The sequence below is a fragment of the Phyllostomus discolor genome, chromosome 4 (assembly GCF_004126475.2).
Source record: "Phyllostomus discolor isolate MPI-MPIP mPhyDis1 chromosome 4, mPhyDis1.pri.v3, whole genome shotgun sequence".
Lineage (NCBI taxonomy): Eukaryota > Metazoa > Chordata > Mammalia > Chiroptera > Phyllostomidae > Phyllostomus > Phyllostomus discolor.
The window spans coordinates 33,188,837-33,197,356 of NC_040906.2; the positions used below are offsets into that span (position 1 = coordinate 33,188,837).

The 8,520-nt window shown below is 36.7% G+C and overlaps 1 pseudogene; it reads left to right on the forward strand.

The window, feature by feature from the left end:
- Positions 1-6,861: 6,861 nt before the first annotated feature.
- Positions 6,862-7,979, forward strand: LOC114494797 (annotated as a pseudogene).
- Positions 7,980-8,520: the final 541 nt, after the last annotated feature.

Genomic DNA, 8,520 nt, shown 5'->3' on the forward strand with positions numbered 1-8,520 from the left:
GGGATCCAGGACGGACTAGGATCTATAACGAAATGTGAATGTGTGTGCAAACCATCTGCGAATGCCCTTATTTTGATTCCTAGGGCCATCCAGGGTCCTGAGATTCGCGTTTTGAACAAGCTCCCCGGTGATTCGGATGCTTCGACTCTTCAGGCGGTGTTTAGGGCAGCAAGGGGCCCAGCCACGGTGTTACACCTCGGCGAGGAAGGGAAACCTCTCTTTCTCTGAGACTAGATTAAGGAAAGAGACAGGACAGTTGTAGAAATCAAACCTGCGAAGAGAACAGATGAAGGGGTTTATGCTAAATGACTTTCTGCTCCTCCATAAATTAGGGGTGAGCTCATCTGTTGAGAATGAGGGAGTGTGGAGAAACGAGGGCTTGGAAACAGTGGGGAAGCTTTGGATGAACTGTTGTAAGACACTTATCAGGAGATCAAGAAGAGATGAGCTGCTTTTTTGGTGAGGTGTATTAATAACATAATGAAAGCATGGAATGAAGTGGGGTTAGGGAAAGGAAGTAAAGATTACTTTGCCCAATTAAAATTAATGAGAGAAATTTCACTTATGGTGGCCACAATGTGCTTGCCTTAAAAGGCCCAGGAATGCCTTTCACCCCATGACCTACACATTGAAGCAGCCTACCCCCAATTTAACTCACGTTTCTAACTTTTTCTACTTACATATGTTTAGCAAGTGACTAATATAAAAAAAAAAAAAACTACAGCTGCTGGTTTGTAAGCAGGCTGTCCAGAAACAAAAAAAAAATGTGGAAAAATGAGAGTTTCCAGATTGTTTAATATATGGGCAAAGAGCAGTTTTCAATTTATGCAAGTTAATTTTTCCACAAGCAATTATCCTTTTTGGCACCTATCCAGGACCTGAGGTTGACATTACTCTGGCATCAAATGGCCTGGGAATCCCTAATGACCTGAAGTTCTTCTGATGTCCCCAGGGCTGTGCCTCATCTGAAAAACCACTTCCTTTCTCCTCATCTGTTCAGCTCTCCTGTGCTTTAAGTCAAGGACTCATTCTCAGATGTTGCCTTGGAATTTGGTTCTAAATGTTATATGAACATTGTTAGAAAATGAACCTCCCTTATCTGTTATTCTGGTAATTAAAAATGGAATAGAGAAAGGAGAAAATAAATTGCAAGGAGTCCCTCAGCCACGTTCCATATCCACAGCATTCAGAGAGTTGGTTATTGAAACATGAAAGGCAAATGTGGAGGAGCTGCAAGTGGGAAGACACAGGCTCAGAGCAGAGTCGCGGCCTCCGGGTCTCCCTGTCCAGTTCCAGAGGCAGCTACAACTCCCCAACTCAGTAATTTTACTTTATGATCACCCCCCATTATTAGTAATTTTATGCACTATGAACTTCACTGCTTTTCTCATTTTCTGATTATTTCTACCAGACTCATTTCCAAAACTCATCTGCCACATTCCTCACCAGGCCTCCTCTGAAGTAATTTTCCTCTTTACGAAATTATCTCAGAGATTTCTTTCACATTACCTATCATCTCTCTATTCATGGTTATTTACATATCTTATTTCCTATATTAAACCATTAGCTTCTCAAGGACAGAATTCATGGCTTACATTATTGCATATCCTCCATAGCATCTAATTTTATTTTTAAAGTTTTTCTGTATGATTGTTATTTATTAAAATGCAATCCAGTTAGAAACTGACATGAAATTAAAATAAGTGGTAACTATGCAAACATGTTTTCAGTTTAATTCTAAAATTCAGTAAGCATAGTCAAGGACACTACCTCACTTTTCTCTGTATCCATCCCTATCTTTACTTGTAGTTGCATGGAGGGGATGTGATATGCAACCCAAAAGATGTTTGCCAGGGAGCTAATCAGACTCACATGATACACTTTTGATGAGTTAGACTCTGCACCCATAAACCACAATAAAACACAAACTTTATAGCAACAATTTTAATTACAGAGATTAGGGATGAAGGGACAACTTATAAATTTAAAGACAATAAGAACATGTCGAAAAAATAATCCAGGCTTATATAAAACTACCTCTATTCAGCCAAAATATTTTATGCATTTTGATGAATGTAGTGAATATCATTTTGAATTTTACAAATATATAATACATATGCACATACATACATACAAATTCATAAATATGGAAAATTACTTCTCTAAATGTTGAATTGATAGGGCAGTTTTGCTGGGACAGTGCTAATCTCATTTGCAGGAAAGTTCTGGAATAATTCATATAATCTATTGTCAGCAGTTTTCCAGTCTAACCCAGGAAAATTCTCAAAACAACTGCAGACTCTTTTTGGTTCAATATCACCTCTCCACTGTAATATATCAATAGTGATATGTTATGTTGCTGTCTGTCTAAAGACAGTTTTGCCCTATTCTTTATAAATCAGTTCTAGTTTCTTGCCAACAACAAGAGTTTTCTTCAATGAATTAAAGAAAATACTACTACTTTATAATCACTAAGATTTAAATTAAACTGAAACTTAAGTATAGCACCTTTACTTGAGATGCAAACATCTAAAAATATATAATTGGCATGACATTTTCCAAATAGAACATATTAAATAAGGTTCATAACTTGCAGTTTTAAGTATATGAAATCTCTCTCCTAATATGTTAAAATAACTTCTTCGGCAGAGATTAAAGGAGCCCTCAATAATATCTACTAAATGCCAAAAGTTAGGAAACGTGTTTTCAACTATATAGTGAATAGGCACAGAGTGGACTTAAGCAACAGTCCAAACTGGCATTGTAAAGTAAATTAAACATGTATTTTGTCTTCAACTAGAAAGACCAGAAGACCAGATGCAGATGCCTGATTCTTACATGAACTTTTTATTCAGTGTATAAATTTTCTAATCTCAAAGTGTGATACCTATACTGAAAAGTATTATAAACACCTGAGAGGATAAAAAAACCAAACCACTTTCCTCCACTTTTCTCAATTATTTAGTTTAAATTAACTGGGTATGCTTAGGGAATTTAGCCTAAGATTGTGATAAAAATTTTTATGAGCCAAATTGAACTGAAATATTATAATTATTACTTGAATATAGTCAACACATAAGTTTTAAAAAGTAATCTGGAATAGCAAGCATAACTGCTTTAGCAGGAGGCATTGGGGGAATAGAATTCATCCTTTTCAAATTGCTTTCAGATCTGTAATCATCATGGAGACTTTGCACTGAGCAGACTGTAACACGATCTACCTCTTTTTAAAAGCATTACCTCAACCGGCCTTTGTCTACACAGGTGAGTCTTATGCTTGAGGACATTCAGAAAATTGTTAAGACCATTGTCTTGAAACAATGGGTAAACCTGATCTCTGTAGCAACTGTAAATACCAACTTAAAATACCATGAAATGGATCTTTTTTATTTCTCATCTCTTACAGTATCTGGGAAAGAGATTTTAAAATAAAAATCTTTCTATTTTTGTTTGCTTGGCCTGCATGGGCATTTGCTCCCACAGATGTTCCACATTTACACACAGGAAGGAAGAATGCTGAAACCCACCTCCGCCATTTACAAAGTGATGATAACACTAAAGAGCATTGCCTTCTCCTCCCCCACAGGCTTTATTAAATGGTTCCAGATATTCATCCTCTGTGACCATTGAGGATATTTGACTAGAACTGTCTTTTGGTGGGCCTCCTCAAATGCTTGTCCACCCTCTAGTCCCCTAGGACAAAGGGGTTCTGCTTGGTGTTAGAAGGGTGCTAATTATATGAAGGCATTTCCTGGCTAATCATTAAACGGCATTTGTTAAGGATGGTATTAAAGAGGGTTAAGCATCAGTGAAAAAGTAAATGAAATTATTTTACTGACAGTGTATGAATCGAAACATGATTGCTCTTTGTGAAATAGTAACATTCAGACATGACAAAATGCCATCTAACTGCAGTTACTTTATTGTTTAGTACACAGCAGAAGAAAAAAGTTAATTGAAATTTGAAAAATGTTTACTAAGGAATTACTGTAGTCATTTACCAAATAATGTCGACTCCTGTCACTTTTACAACCAGAATTTGCTGAAACACCTAGCTTTAATTTATACACAGTAAAAAATTGTTAGGTTGCTTAATCAATAAAACATTCATCTCTTTTAGAAGCATTTTTAAAACTCCAAGCAAAAAATAAAGAGTCTGTGAACACAACTGCAATGAATTTTCTTTATACTGAATATAGAAATCCCTTCAACCTTTAAATTTTTATCAACTCTTAAGTCTCACCAGCATCCACCACATGAAATTGCTGCTTTTCTGTATATGAGCCCCTGCAGAGGGGAAGACACTATTTTTTTTTTGCTTTAAAGTATTTGCATGTTTTAAATAAATGGTTTAAACTCAACCTTGTTCATTAACATGGTTACTAGCTGAGCCAGAACTAAATGAGCAGCAAATTTAAACAATACTCTATAAACGGTAATGTGTAAGAGCACCTAAATAGTAATTTAAATGCATCTGTTTTTGTAAAATAAATTTTAAATGACTTGTTTTATATTAAATAATATGGCTGACCTGATTCAGTCTCTTCCTACTGTCATGTTTTTATTTACTGTCACTCTCATTACTAGTCTTGCTGTAGCGTAGCATTATTTTTTGAAAAAGAAAAAACAGCACAAATCTCATTTTATATTGTGATCATTACTATTAGAACTTTATAGACATAAAATGACATGTTTTAGTTGACAAGGGAAATATTCTCTTAGATTCCTTAATAGAATAGCTGTATTCTATTAAAATAAAAAATGGAATGTTAAAATAAATCCATAAAAAAATTAAAATTGAAGCTCTAAGAAATTTAGGGAAGAAAAGATGTTATCATTTGGAGAATTTTTGATTGGTAACTTTTCAATTATTCTTATTGTTATTTTTGACATTCCCTCAAGTCTTAACCTTGTTATTTTCTTACATTTAAGTTTTTAATCCATTTTGAATTTATTCTTGTGTATGGTGTAAGGAGGTGGTCTAGTTTCATTTTTTCCCAACACCATTTATTGATTAAACTGCTTTTTCCCCATTGTATGTTCTTGCATCCTTTGTCATGTATTAATTAACCATAAAAAAGCTTGGTACATTTAGACAATGGAATACTATGCAGCTGTAAAAATGAAGGAAATCTGACCTTTCCTCCACTATGTTTATTCCTTAGAACATTCTGTGTGTTCTCCAAATATTCGTAGCATATTTCTACAACTTTTTCCTCCTTATTTCAGTTTTACCAGGAATTTTCCAACACTTCCTTTATAGTTCTCATGACTTTTGCATGGATAGACTGGAGATTATTATGCTAAGTAAAATGAGCCAGGCAGAGAAAGAGAAATACAATATAATCTCACTTACATGTAAAATCTAATGAATTAAATAAATGAATAAAGTATAAACAGACCCATAGGCACAGGGGCAGCTGTCAGGGTGGGTGAGGTTGGGGGACTGGGTGAAAAAAGTAAAGAGAAGCAAAAACAACAACAGCAACAACAACAACAACAACAAAACAGGCACAGACAACAGCATGGTGATTGCTAGAGAAAAAGTGGGGTAGGGGTGGCGGGAGAGGGCACAAGGGGGATAAATGGTGGCAGAAAGAGACTTGACTCTGGGTGGTGAGCAGATGATGCAGTGTGCAGATGATACGTTACAGAGTTGTACACTTGAAACCAGTATGGTTTTATTAACCAATGTCACTGCAATAAATTCAACAACAACAAAAAATAAGGTCAATAAAGGATAACCTACCTCACTGTCCTCCTTTATGAATAAAAAGACTTTACCTCTCTCTCAAAAACAAAAAAAGTGAGTTAGTGATATCATTTCAACCATCAAAACCACTTCATTAGAATTCTTCTGTTGCTGTCTCTCTTCTTCACTATCTAATTTTTCATCTATAGTCACAATTTAAATGATAAGAATATCCCCAGATTGCTTGTTTTCATTGTTTTCCTCCACTATGTTTATTCCTTAGAACATTCTGCATGTTCTCAAAGTATTCCTGGCATATTTCTACAACTTTTTCCTCCTTATTTCAGTTTTACCAGGAATTTTCCAGCACTTCCTTTATAGTTCTCAGGACTTTCTCCAATCATGTGGCCACAAGTTAAGAGTATCTATAATTCACCCCACCAAGAATTATCTACAGGCCCCATGCCAGTGGTTCTGAACTTTTTTATGAGCAAGAGCTACATTTGATTTATCATTACTATTTCTTCGAAACCTTTCAAATTCTTTATTAGGAAGAAAGAATTTGAGAGTCATTTTAAGTAAAAAGTTGAGACTAATTTTGGAAACCCAGGCTCTAGGGAGAGTATCAGGCTGACTCTACACAAAGCATCAAAGTTGGATCATCTACATGCAAAGCAGGGTGGTAAGTGTGTATGGAGAGTGGGAGGCGGAGAGCATAGGTCTATCTGATAGTTAATTTTATGTGTCAGTTTGGCTGGGCGATGGGGTGCCAGACGTTTGGCCAAACATTATTCTGGGTATGTCTGTGAGGATGTTTCTGGATGAGATTAACATTGAATCCATTGACTGATAAAGCAGATTGTCCTCCCTAATGAAAGTGGGCCTCATCTAATCAGTTGAGGACCTAAATAGATCAAATAGTCTGAGTAAAAAGAAAATCCTTCTGCCTGTTTCATTTGGGACATTGGTCTCTCTCTCTCTCTCTCTCTCTCTCTCTCTCTCTCTCTCTCTTTTTGCTTTTACACTCAGGCTGAAACATTTGCTCTTCTTGGATCTCAAGACTGCTGGTTTTTGGACTAGAACTCACACCATCAGCTCTCCTGGGTCTCCAGCTTGCTGACTACAGGTCTTGCATTTCTTAGCCTTCATAAGCACACAAGCTATTACAAATATATGCATGGAGAATGGTGAAGTTGACAGCAGAGATGATTGAGCAGTTGACTCAGTATACCAACTACCATGTGGAATCTCAAACTGGACCTCTGTGGATATAAAATTCCTGTTATTGAAAATCTGGTTATGACCTTAGACCCCTTTGATGCTATTGATTTTTCAGACAATGAAATCAGGACATGGGATGGTTTTTCGTAGTTGAGGAGACTTTGAAAACGTTACTGGTGAACAACCAAATATGTGGCATTGGTGAGGGACTTGCTCAGGCTCTGTTCTGTCTGGCGGAACTCACTCTCCCCAACAACGGTCTTGTGGAACTGGGTGATGTGTACCTTTTAGCATCTCTGAGACCACTGACTTCATTAAGTATCCTAAGAAATACTATAACAACTAAGAAACATTACAGGTTGTATGTAATTTATAAAGTACTACAAGTCGGAGTACTGAGTTTCCACAAGGTGAAACTGAAAGAACATCAGGGAACAGAGAAAACATTCAAGGGCAAATGAGGTGCATGAATTGCAAAGGATATTGCCAAGAGAAGCAAAACATTCAATCAAGGTGCTGGTTTGCCAACTGACTAAAAGAAAAGTGGCCAATGTCCAGGTGATGTAGAAGCGATCAAGGCTGCCATAGCAGCCCTGTCCAGTGTGGCTCAGTTGCTTGGAGCATCATCTAAGCCGAAGAGTAAGGTTGGACTCCCTGTCCTGGCATATGAGTGGATTGCAGGTTTGGTGCCCAGTCCAGGCACATTCGAGAAGCCACCAATTAATGGTTATCTCCCTCTCTCTTTCCCTCTCTTCTCTGCTCTCTAAAATCAACAAGCATGTCCTCCAATGAGGATTTTAAAAAAAACAACACCATAGCAAACACATCAACTCTGGCTTCAGGGGAATGGCTGAAGGGCTTGCTGCAGTCAGGTCAGATACCTGGCAGGGAACGCAGATCAGGCCTCACCCATGATGGAGAAGAGGAGAAGGAAGAATACATGGTCACAAATGGGCCCTGAGCAGTGTGGCCTGAGTATCCATAAGATACATGACGTGTCTACTTGGGACAGTCCTGCTTTTTGACCATGGAATAATAATAGCCTTGTCTGTGGCAGCAAAGAGGACTTCACACGCATTGCTGAAATTCTTTAAACTGCCGATGGTACTTTTGTTATTTAAATGTTGAGATCTAAATGCCTGTTTCCCACAAAAAGTAAACATAAATGAGACTCACTCTGCTGTCCACTGCCCCCTCCCCTACTACCATTATACATATATTGTTTCTATAATTTCCTATTGGTACTATTTCTTTGGAGAACCCTGATACAATAGCTAAAATTGAAAAGATAAAAAGATACAATACTAGGTATTAGCAAGGATGTTCAGTAAATACATTTTATACATTGGGTGAGAGTAGAAAATGGCATAACCACTTTGAAATACAATTTTTGATAGAGTTCTTTATAAAGTTAAACACACTTAACATACGCCTCAGTAATTATAATTTTTGGTATTTACCAAAAATAAATGAACATATATGCCCACATAAAGACTTGTACACAAATATTCATAGCAGCTTTATTCAGAATAACCAAACATGAGAAACAACCTGAATGTCTATCAATAAGTGAGTCGATAAAAACATTGTGATATAGATAAAATAGA